Genomic DNA, 9,086 nt, shown 5'->3' on the forward strand with positions numbered 1-9,086 from the left:
TCTTATACGGGAAATATTGGAACGAGGTGACATCGTGATAAGAAAAGTTGACACAGATCAAAATCTAGTTAACCCATTCACTAAGCCGATGACTCAGGACAAGCATGATCTGTAGGTTCCCAGCCGGATCTACACGAGATATCGCGTACTACGCAGGTGCGGAATCCCTACGTAAGACGTTACGAGTATAGAAAACAATACGGTTAACACACGATACGATAATCAAAACACGTTGTATACCAACCTTAAACACGTGATACGGAGATCACTTGATTACAGACTCTCTCTCTCGAATACAAAAACTCGTAATCTATTAACTGATCGATATTAAGCCGTAACAGATGGCTTATATAATCACGACAACTTCGCCTGGCATGTTCAGGCGAAGTTGTCACTGACTTCGCTTGTCTAACAAGTTCGCCCATATCAGCGAACTTGTTAGCAACTTCGCTTATACAAAACATAAACATTACAAACACGATTACAGACACTAGACACTGAACTACTGACATCATGCACCAACAGACTCCCCCTTGGCAGTAGCTTCATCTCTTTAGCTTCAAACACGTGTCTTGTAATCTTCAATTCTGTATCTTCACGCATGCACTCCTTCTCGAACACAAACAGAGACAACTCTTTGATATTTCCTCGCTTCGTCTTTCCAAGCAGGAATATAAAAGATTTTCTTCTCATTGAGCACCTGCAGATCAGCTTGCGATAAGTTTACCAAGTGCATCGGATCGTACACTCTATGCACCTCTTGTTCATCCTCGTCTTCCATCACTGCCTCAGCTGTTTCACAATCTACAAACCACCACTTTAGGTCTTTAAGCACATCCTTGGGCATTAGTTTCATCGGTACTTCTTTCAAACACCGGATAGGTTTATACTTCATGACCATCCAAGGTTTTCCATCAGCTCTCAAACCTCTATCCTTGTCTTCAACAAGTTTTCCCTTCTGTGGTTTCAACAGCCCAAATTTCTTCTCTTTTATACTTTCTTACCATACATTTTTCCAATGACTCTAGCCATATTATCGTCACTTCGATTGATTAACCCCAATCTGGCTAAGTCTTTCACTTCACATTCCGGCAGTGTATTCAACGATCTTAATAGTCTTTTAAAGTACTGAACACCGTCATACCTTTTAATCACGAAGAGCCTCAACTGCTCATCATAGATCCAGCAAATAATCCCTTTCTTCGCTTCAGCATAGCCTTTAATGTTGTAACTCTTCTTAAACATTGTAGGGACCGCCGTTTTCTTCGTTTTGACGAACCACTGAGCATAGCCTTCCTTCCATCTAGGCTGCTCTTCCCGTTCAGACTCATCACTTGCCATCTCTTTACTCATATCGGCTTTCTCAACATCTGGAATGTCATGCTCCACATTCTCTTCTACTATCTCTCCCTCTTCAATCTCATAATCAATCATAATCTCTTCACCAATTTTCTCTATCACATCACTCGGTGAATATCATCATCACCAACCAAGTCATCATCCATCTCCTCTACGTCCACCACCACCACATCATCACCACCAGCTGCAGATGTCGACTCCCCCTGAGTTGTGGAAGTCCCAAGAGCTTGATCAGTTCTTGGTAGCTCACCACCTGCATCTTTCGACGCATTGGGATCATCGTCTCTATCATTCCTTCTCTTGATCCTCAACTCATCGCCTTTACAGCTCGTCTCCCCCTGAGATGCCAAGAACTCCTTCAGAGCATCTATGATCTTTCCATGTTCTACCAGCAGGGACAACTGCATCTGATTCTCTGCAACTAGGCGTTGAATAGCCTGGGTCTGGATAAGATTCACCCTTGATTGTTTTGCCACGACCCGTTCAAGTGCTGCTATTCGTTCTGAGTCTGAGAGGGTTGCATCGAAATCGAACCTCATATGCAATAAATCTTGAGTGTACTGAGGAGGGATTTCCGATGTCACCGGGACCTCAGAAGTAGAAATAGACGTAACCGCAGGTGGTATCATCATTGATAACCCTGCAGTGGCCATAACAGTCGACTCTATAAATTGTACCACGACCTCCGATGGAGTAACAGTCGGAGGCGGCAATGAAACGATCTCAGGAGCCGAAAGTTGAAAAGTAGTGGGTGGGAGGCCAAATGTAGACGAGGTAGCCACCACGGGAACACCCGTAGCGCTTGGCCTTGTAACGAGTAGAGATGCGGGAACCATTGTCATACCGGATAGTGCTGGTGGAGTGAAACGTACCACCCTAGAGCTCTCACCGGCTCCTGATCCTGCACCTATCCGTTCCCTTCTTGACCTCCTTATCAACTGTTGTACCTCTTCCTCATAGTCTAACTCGTCATCATCATCTGTTCTCTTTCTTTTCCCATGTAGTCTTTCTCGAGTCACCATAATCTTTCTGGCCTCTGCCACTTCATCATCAGAATCTGAACCAGCCACCGTAGCAGCTGTTCTAGTAACATTCACAGTCGACACTTGGGCTACCGAAACCTGTACAACTTCCTCTGGATCCACCCGATCCATATCAAAGAAGCCTTGACCACCAAATTCTGCATCAAGGTCCACATTCTCCTCCGGTGACACAACAGGAGCAGCAGGTATAGCTTGAGGTGCTCCTACCTGTTGTGGTGCCGGGTCCCTAAACTCATCCCCACAAGCAGGCACATACCCGAGGTTGATTAAGTACCCAAAGAGTGGAGTATGGCGAGGACGAAGCTCAGGTTTGCTCCTCGCACTGGAGGATCTGCATTGGGCGAAGATCCGTTTGTTCACACTCTCAACGTAACGGATCGGACGACGCTGAGGAAGTGTTGGAGCAACATGATTCAAGATCATTTGAAGGAATCTTGGATACATGATGAACCGCTCACGCGCCATCGCTCTTCGTTGACGATCAATCTTGTAAAAGACCATCTGACTAAAGCTGAATCGCTTGTTGTAAGTCAGAGGAGTCATCGCTGACTGCATGGTCGCGCCCATGCCATCAGTGCCTGCCTTTCTCCTTGACATGCAAACTATCATAACTTGCATGAGAAAGCGCCACTGGTCAAGCAGAAAACCCTTCCTTCTCTGCGAATCCCCCAAGGGACCAGAATAACCCATCCTCAAAAATGCTCCATCACGGAAAGGAGCTACAAACTCTGTCGGGTCATCCCTTGTCTCGTTTCCAAACCGCAGAGCCGCCCGGATATGTTCAGAAGAGAACTGAACAATTTGATTGTTTACTGTTGCTCGCATCACCAGGGGTTCGACTCTACAGTCGTATTCCACGGTCTGCCAGAAATCCTCAATGTTGGGTAAGGATATCGGCAGAGTCGTTGTAATGGCGTGGAATATCCTCGAGCGTAAAAGAATGTGATGATTTCGCGGAAATCATCAACTCCGCTCGCTTCTGGGTCTAAGGTGATATACATGTTGTGACCCGGGAAGAACTGTGTTTGTTGATCACCTCCGTCATCACTGCCTGCACCACCTGCTCCAGTAACAGCAGCCATATCTGCAACAAACAGGTTAAGTTAGATAAACTTCAAAGCGAATCACAAGTTCGCCTGTTACCATGAGCGAAGTTGTGATCTATTCTGTACAGGCGAAGTTAAAGGTGAGGCGAAGTTGGGAAACAACTTCGCTTCAACTTGAACTTCGTCTGAAAATAGTTAAGTAAAATGGTCCAGGCGAAGTTACGGATAACTTCGCCTAACCACAACATCGCCTCATAAACTGTTTCAAAATCAATAATCAGGCGAAGTTAAACCTCAGGCGAAGTTAAACCTCAGGCGAAGTTACGGATAACTTCGCCTAAACTGTAACTTCGCTGAATGCGAATCGGCAACAGTTAGGTTTTTTCAACGAGGTGAATCGGGTCAATTTGGAGATTGCGGACTCCGTAAAACTTGATTTTATGAAGATTTGGACGTTTAGGTTGATTACTACCACGTGAAAACACGTTTGAAATCGGGTGTTCAAGGTTTCGAAACACGAGGTTGTTAATCGGGTCGATACGACCTCTGAAAAACATTAATGAACGAGATTATATGAGTCGATTACCCTACACACCTTTAATCGGACTCGAAATCTGAACAAGAAACACGGATGAATCGAAGTTGTAAGTTCGCCTAGGTTTCTGTGAGTATAAGCTCGCTGTGAATTTGAAATAATGATACTGTTTGACTTTAAAACTTCTTTATATAGGGCCACAGATGTACCGGCGAAGTTGTGGATAACTTCGCCTATAAGGCGAAGTTATGCATAACTTCGCTGATATTAAAATTTTTCAAAACAAACCCCATAATTTGAACAATTTGCAATTAAGTTTTAAAACATCCTTTAAAGCGTTAAATGATACGATCAAGACCAAGTAACCAGGTATAAAATCAAACAATTACAAAAGTAACAAAAATTTGAAAAATTAAAGTACACGGGATCAAATTTCAGTCTCGACAGGGACTACCATGTTTTAGAAAAGATCCGAACAGGAATCATACTAATTTCGTGACTGTCACACAGATCCGTGTTCAGCTGTATTATGACATAAAGAAACAGGTTGTAAGCAGGTAATCTACTTAAGATGGTTTTCATCGTTTCTGTGATACGAGTTAGGTTCAATTAAGCTCAAAACTTAAGTGGGCAACAACTCAGAGATTATGATGCCTCCTATCTATTCTCAAGGCGTATTTGGCTTTCCCCAAGTCACCCCGAATTGACCTTGACCCGTAGTGTCTGATTAAGTAGTAATTACTCTTCGATCTTAGACTCTGCTTCCCGTTCCAATTGTAGGTTCCCAGCCGGATCTACACGAGATATCGCGTACTACGCAGGTGCGGAATCCCTACGTAAGACGTTACGAGTATAGAAAACAATACGGTTAACACACGATACGATAATCAAAACACGTTGTATACCAACCTTCAACACGTGATACGAAGATCACTTGATTACAGACTCTCTCTCTCGAATACAAAAACTCGTAATCTATTAACTGATCGATATTAAGCCGTAACAGATGGCTTATATAATCACGACAACTTCGCCTGGCATGTTCAGGCGAAGTTGTCACTAACTTCGCTTGTCTAACAAGTTCGCCCATATCAGCGAACTTGTTAGCAACTTCGCTTATACAAAACATAAACATTACAAATACGATTACAGACACTAGACACTGAACTACTGACATCATGCACCAACATGATCAGCATAGATATGCTATCGGGCTTAGACTTGCTAGTGATTTATTTTGATTTATTATTTGGATGTATGAACATTTAAACGGTTGTAGTTTTCAGTTCACTTTTGATTTAATGGTTAAATGCAAACGTTGAATAATACAACTGTGTTCTTTTTAATACGTTTAATCCATGAATATTGTATTCTAAATTATCCGTTGTCGGTCAGACTCGTGGGAACGATTCTGAGTTAAGACTATTCTGACTTTAGACTCAAACAGTTGACTTCCAAACTCACAGACCTCATTATGAATGACGTTGGATGTAACTCGCATCAAATCATCTTCATGGATCTTGATCATAAGATGTTTTGAAAATAGTATGCTCATTTAGTATCCTTAGACCTGAGATACATATTAGAACTTTCGTTTAGCGAGGAATATTCTTTGATCATGTTAACCATTGTTGCGTAACTGCTAGCCATAAAGGCATTGATTGGGAATATTCTGGAGTTCAGTGGGAGTTGTATGTAGTCAAGATGGGATTCTGTACTCTTACATTAATAAATGTAACAGTTAGACATATTGGCGCCCTCGTTGATTCAAACTGGTAAAGTGTGAGGCTTCACCCAAACTTAATGTGTGTTTGATTAGACCACTTTGACTCTATATCGAGAACTACAATAACTGAACACTATATAAGATTGATTTGATCCATGACTCATTGTTCAAATGATTTCTTATACAGAAAGGATAGATGACAACGATTACGATAAATTCATTATCTTGCAATAATGTATTCTAAGATATTTTGGTTATGGATTTAAAAATGTCATAATTAGTTGGGGACAACTATGTGTAGCTAGAACGCCTCTAGCTATCAGCGTTGTGCTACTTGATCCAATTACGTCCAAGTGGGAGGCCATTGGATTATGTGGTCAGTTTGGGTTAAGTAAACGCGGGCCGACCCGATTGTGACCCGGTATGGGTTACACCGAGGGAAACGAACACCGAGCCCACTTAAATCGTTTAATGGGCTAGACACAACTAACAAGGTTAAATGGTGTACTAGGCTTTTAGTTTGATGATTTGGGCTCAAAGCCCATTGGGTTTAAAGTATGTTTAAACCCTAATTGTTATTATATATATAATATAACATATATTATTATAATAATAAGCATAATCATCTTGACCAAAAAAACCCTAGCTCATCTACACCACATCTGCCGCCGCCGCGTTTTTCCGGCCACCGGAAAACCACCGCCACCATCCGCCGGCCTTCTAACCTTCACCGGAGCACCGTCAACTCAGCCGGAGCACCACCGCAGCCCGTCTACCACTGTTGCGCTGCTATTGTCGCTTCCTGCTTCACTTTTTTCTGGCAGAACCGAGATTCCGGCCACCCACCTTCTTCCGGCAGCTCCTGCTACTGTTTGCGTCGCTGTTGCTCCGCCGAGGACCACCACCGTCGCAACAGTACCACCTGACCACCTCCTTGCTGCCGCTGTTACTATCGCCGGAGTTCACTACCGCCGTTCGGAGCCGCTGTCATTGCCGGAACTGTTGTCGGATATTGTTGTGTCCAGATCTAGCAACGTTCATTATCTCTTGTTGTCTCTCCCGGTTTTGATAACCGAGGTATAAAATTATTAACTATTATCTATGGTTGATTGATTTATATCGTGCTCGTATATGTTGTAACCGGATCCGAGTTCGGGTTTCCGGTTCGTTTTAATCATTTATTTTCCGCTGCGTTTTTGGTTTGTTTTATATATTAATATGATTAATATTTATTTAAACGGATCTAATACTTAAAACGGGTTAAAAATTGTTTGACCGTTTGTTCCGAACCACCGTTGAAACCCAACAATTGACTTGTCAATTGTCACTTAAAAGAGAAATCTTAAAACGAATAGATATTACGAAAGAGTGTAAAAAAAAACACGCAAAATAGTTTTAAAATGTGGTTCAAGAAAACAAAAACTAATTTTTGATTTAAAGTTTCAAAGATGAAGCGTGAGCATCAATCGGATCTGAATCCTGGGCTACACAGATTTAAACACACAGATCATATACAAACACCTTTGTTTGTGAGGTGGTTTGATTTGGTTCTTTGATGTGTTTATACTTTATTACTTGCTTAGATTACAGGTGAGTTTTTTTTGTAGTACTTCATTACATTTCATAATTGCTCTAAAGGGCGGTGTGTTTGGCTAGGAGGTGCGAGAGTAGGTGTCAAATCCCAATACACGGCGGAAATGTCGGGCTGCGAACTGATTGCTCACAACTTTTCAAAGGTTACTATCATGCAACATTATTTAAATGACAATATCTATTAATTAAATTAAGTTTTCAAATAAATTAAACACAACAAATACAAAATCCATACACATACAACAATACAACTTATATCACAAATAATCTTGTTTAATTATTTTCTAACTTAAATTCTTCACTAAGTCTTCGCCAACCTGCATGAAATTTCTACGATAACCTGCATATGCGTTGAAAATAGAATTTTATCAACAACACATGTTGAGTGAGCAACACACCAGTTTAAATGTACATATAGTATATATAAATATAAGTAATTGCAACAAGTCATATGAGAATAACCAATTAACTAAATGAGCAAGTATAACTGAGATGTCGAGAAGCGAAAAGGCTATAACGACCGGCATATGATCATACTAGACTGAGATTATGTTGGACCTCTCCGAATGCGGAAGCATATAAAGCAAGTAAGCAAATAAACAAGTAAGGTATAAGTTGTTAACACATAAGACAATAGTTGCAGTTTTGAGTATAAGTATATATAAGAAATATAATTTACGCATATGTCCCCAAAACGTAAGAAAACGAGTAAAAAGAGGGGAATTTGGTACTCACCTCTATAGATGAACAAAAGGTGATTAAGATAATGGGAAAGTCACATGCGAACGTTAAAGCCTAATGAGAAACAAGAGCAAACAGATATACTAAGTACAATATTTATTAAGAACACTATTTAAACAATATTATAATAATTTAATATTATATATCCAAGATTTATTGTATAAAAAAATTACTTTAATTTATAAAAACATAACTCAATAAATATCATTTGTAGTTTTATAAATATTTTATAAAATTAATTTACTTGATTACATATCTATTAAAACATTAGTTATGGTATACTTATATATATATATACACACACACACACACGAACAAAAACGAGAGAAAAATGAGTATTACAAAGCCGGTTTTTATTAAAATAACCTTATTTAGTTATTATTATTATTATTATTATTATTATTAATATAATCATTTAATGATTTAAAAAGAAATAAATCAAAATTATCAAAAAACCCGGGGGCGCAGGGGATCGAACCTGCGACCTGCCCCCCCAGTAACCCATGTTACCATGTGTCTAACCTGCTGGGCTAACCAGCAAAATGTAAACAGAGTTAGTTTTCTTAATTTATAAACGAAATTAGTTCTTCACAGATTTGAGTTTAAACCTTGGAATAATCAATTGTGTAAATCAGTAATCGTTAATCGAAACAATGTTAGGGCTTATGATCTACACAAAGACGGGACTACAACCATATGTTCAAATACCTCTATTGAAGATCTGAAAGGTTACGGCTAAACTTTGATCCAGAAACACCACCTCGCGACTTCGATTATATAATAGGCTTAGGGAAATATTGGCGACTACCTTAGGATTATGTGTGTACGTTTAATTGAACTATGATCAACGATTTATATAGGTTTGCAAATTAGGGTTCATAGTGTGAATAATAAGTTAAGGCCCACGTTCTGGATCCTTTTAAGCGTAAGTGAATGAGGGATTAGGGTCGGCTAGATGCGAACACCTAATTGAACTTTGGTTGATGGATTTGGGCTCAAGAACAAATTAGGGTTGAATTAAACGTTTTGGGTTTGGGTTTGGG

Source organism: Bidens hawaiensis, unplaced genomic scaffold, assembly GCF_021521415.1.
Source record: "Bidens hawaiensis isolate Kalapana, Puna unplaced genomic scaffold, B.hawaiensis_p1.1 tig00028999_1, whole genome shotgun sequence".
In the NCBI taxonomy this organism is placed as follows: Eukaryota; Viridiplantae; Streptophyta; class Magnoliopsida; order Asterales; family Asteraceae; genus Bidens; species Bidens hawaiensis.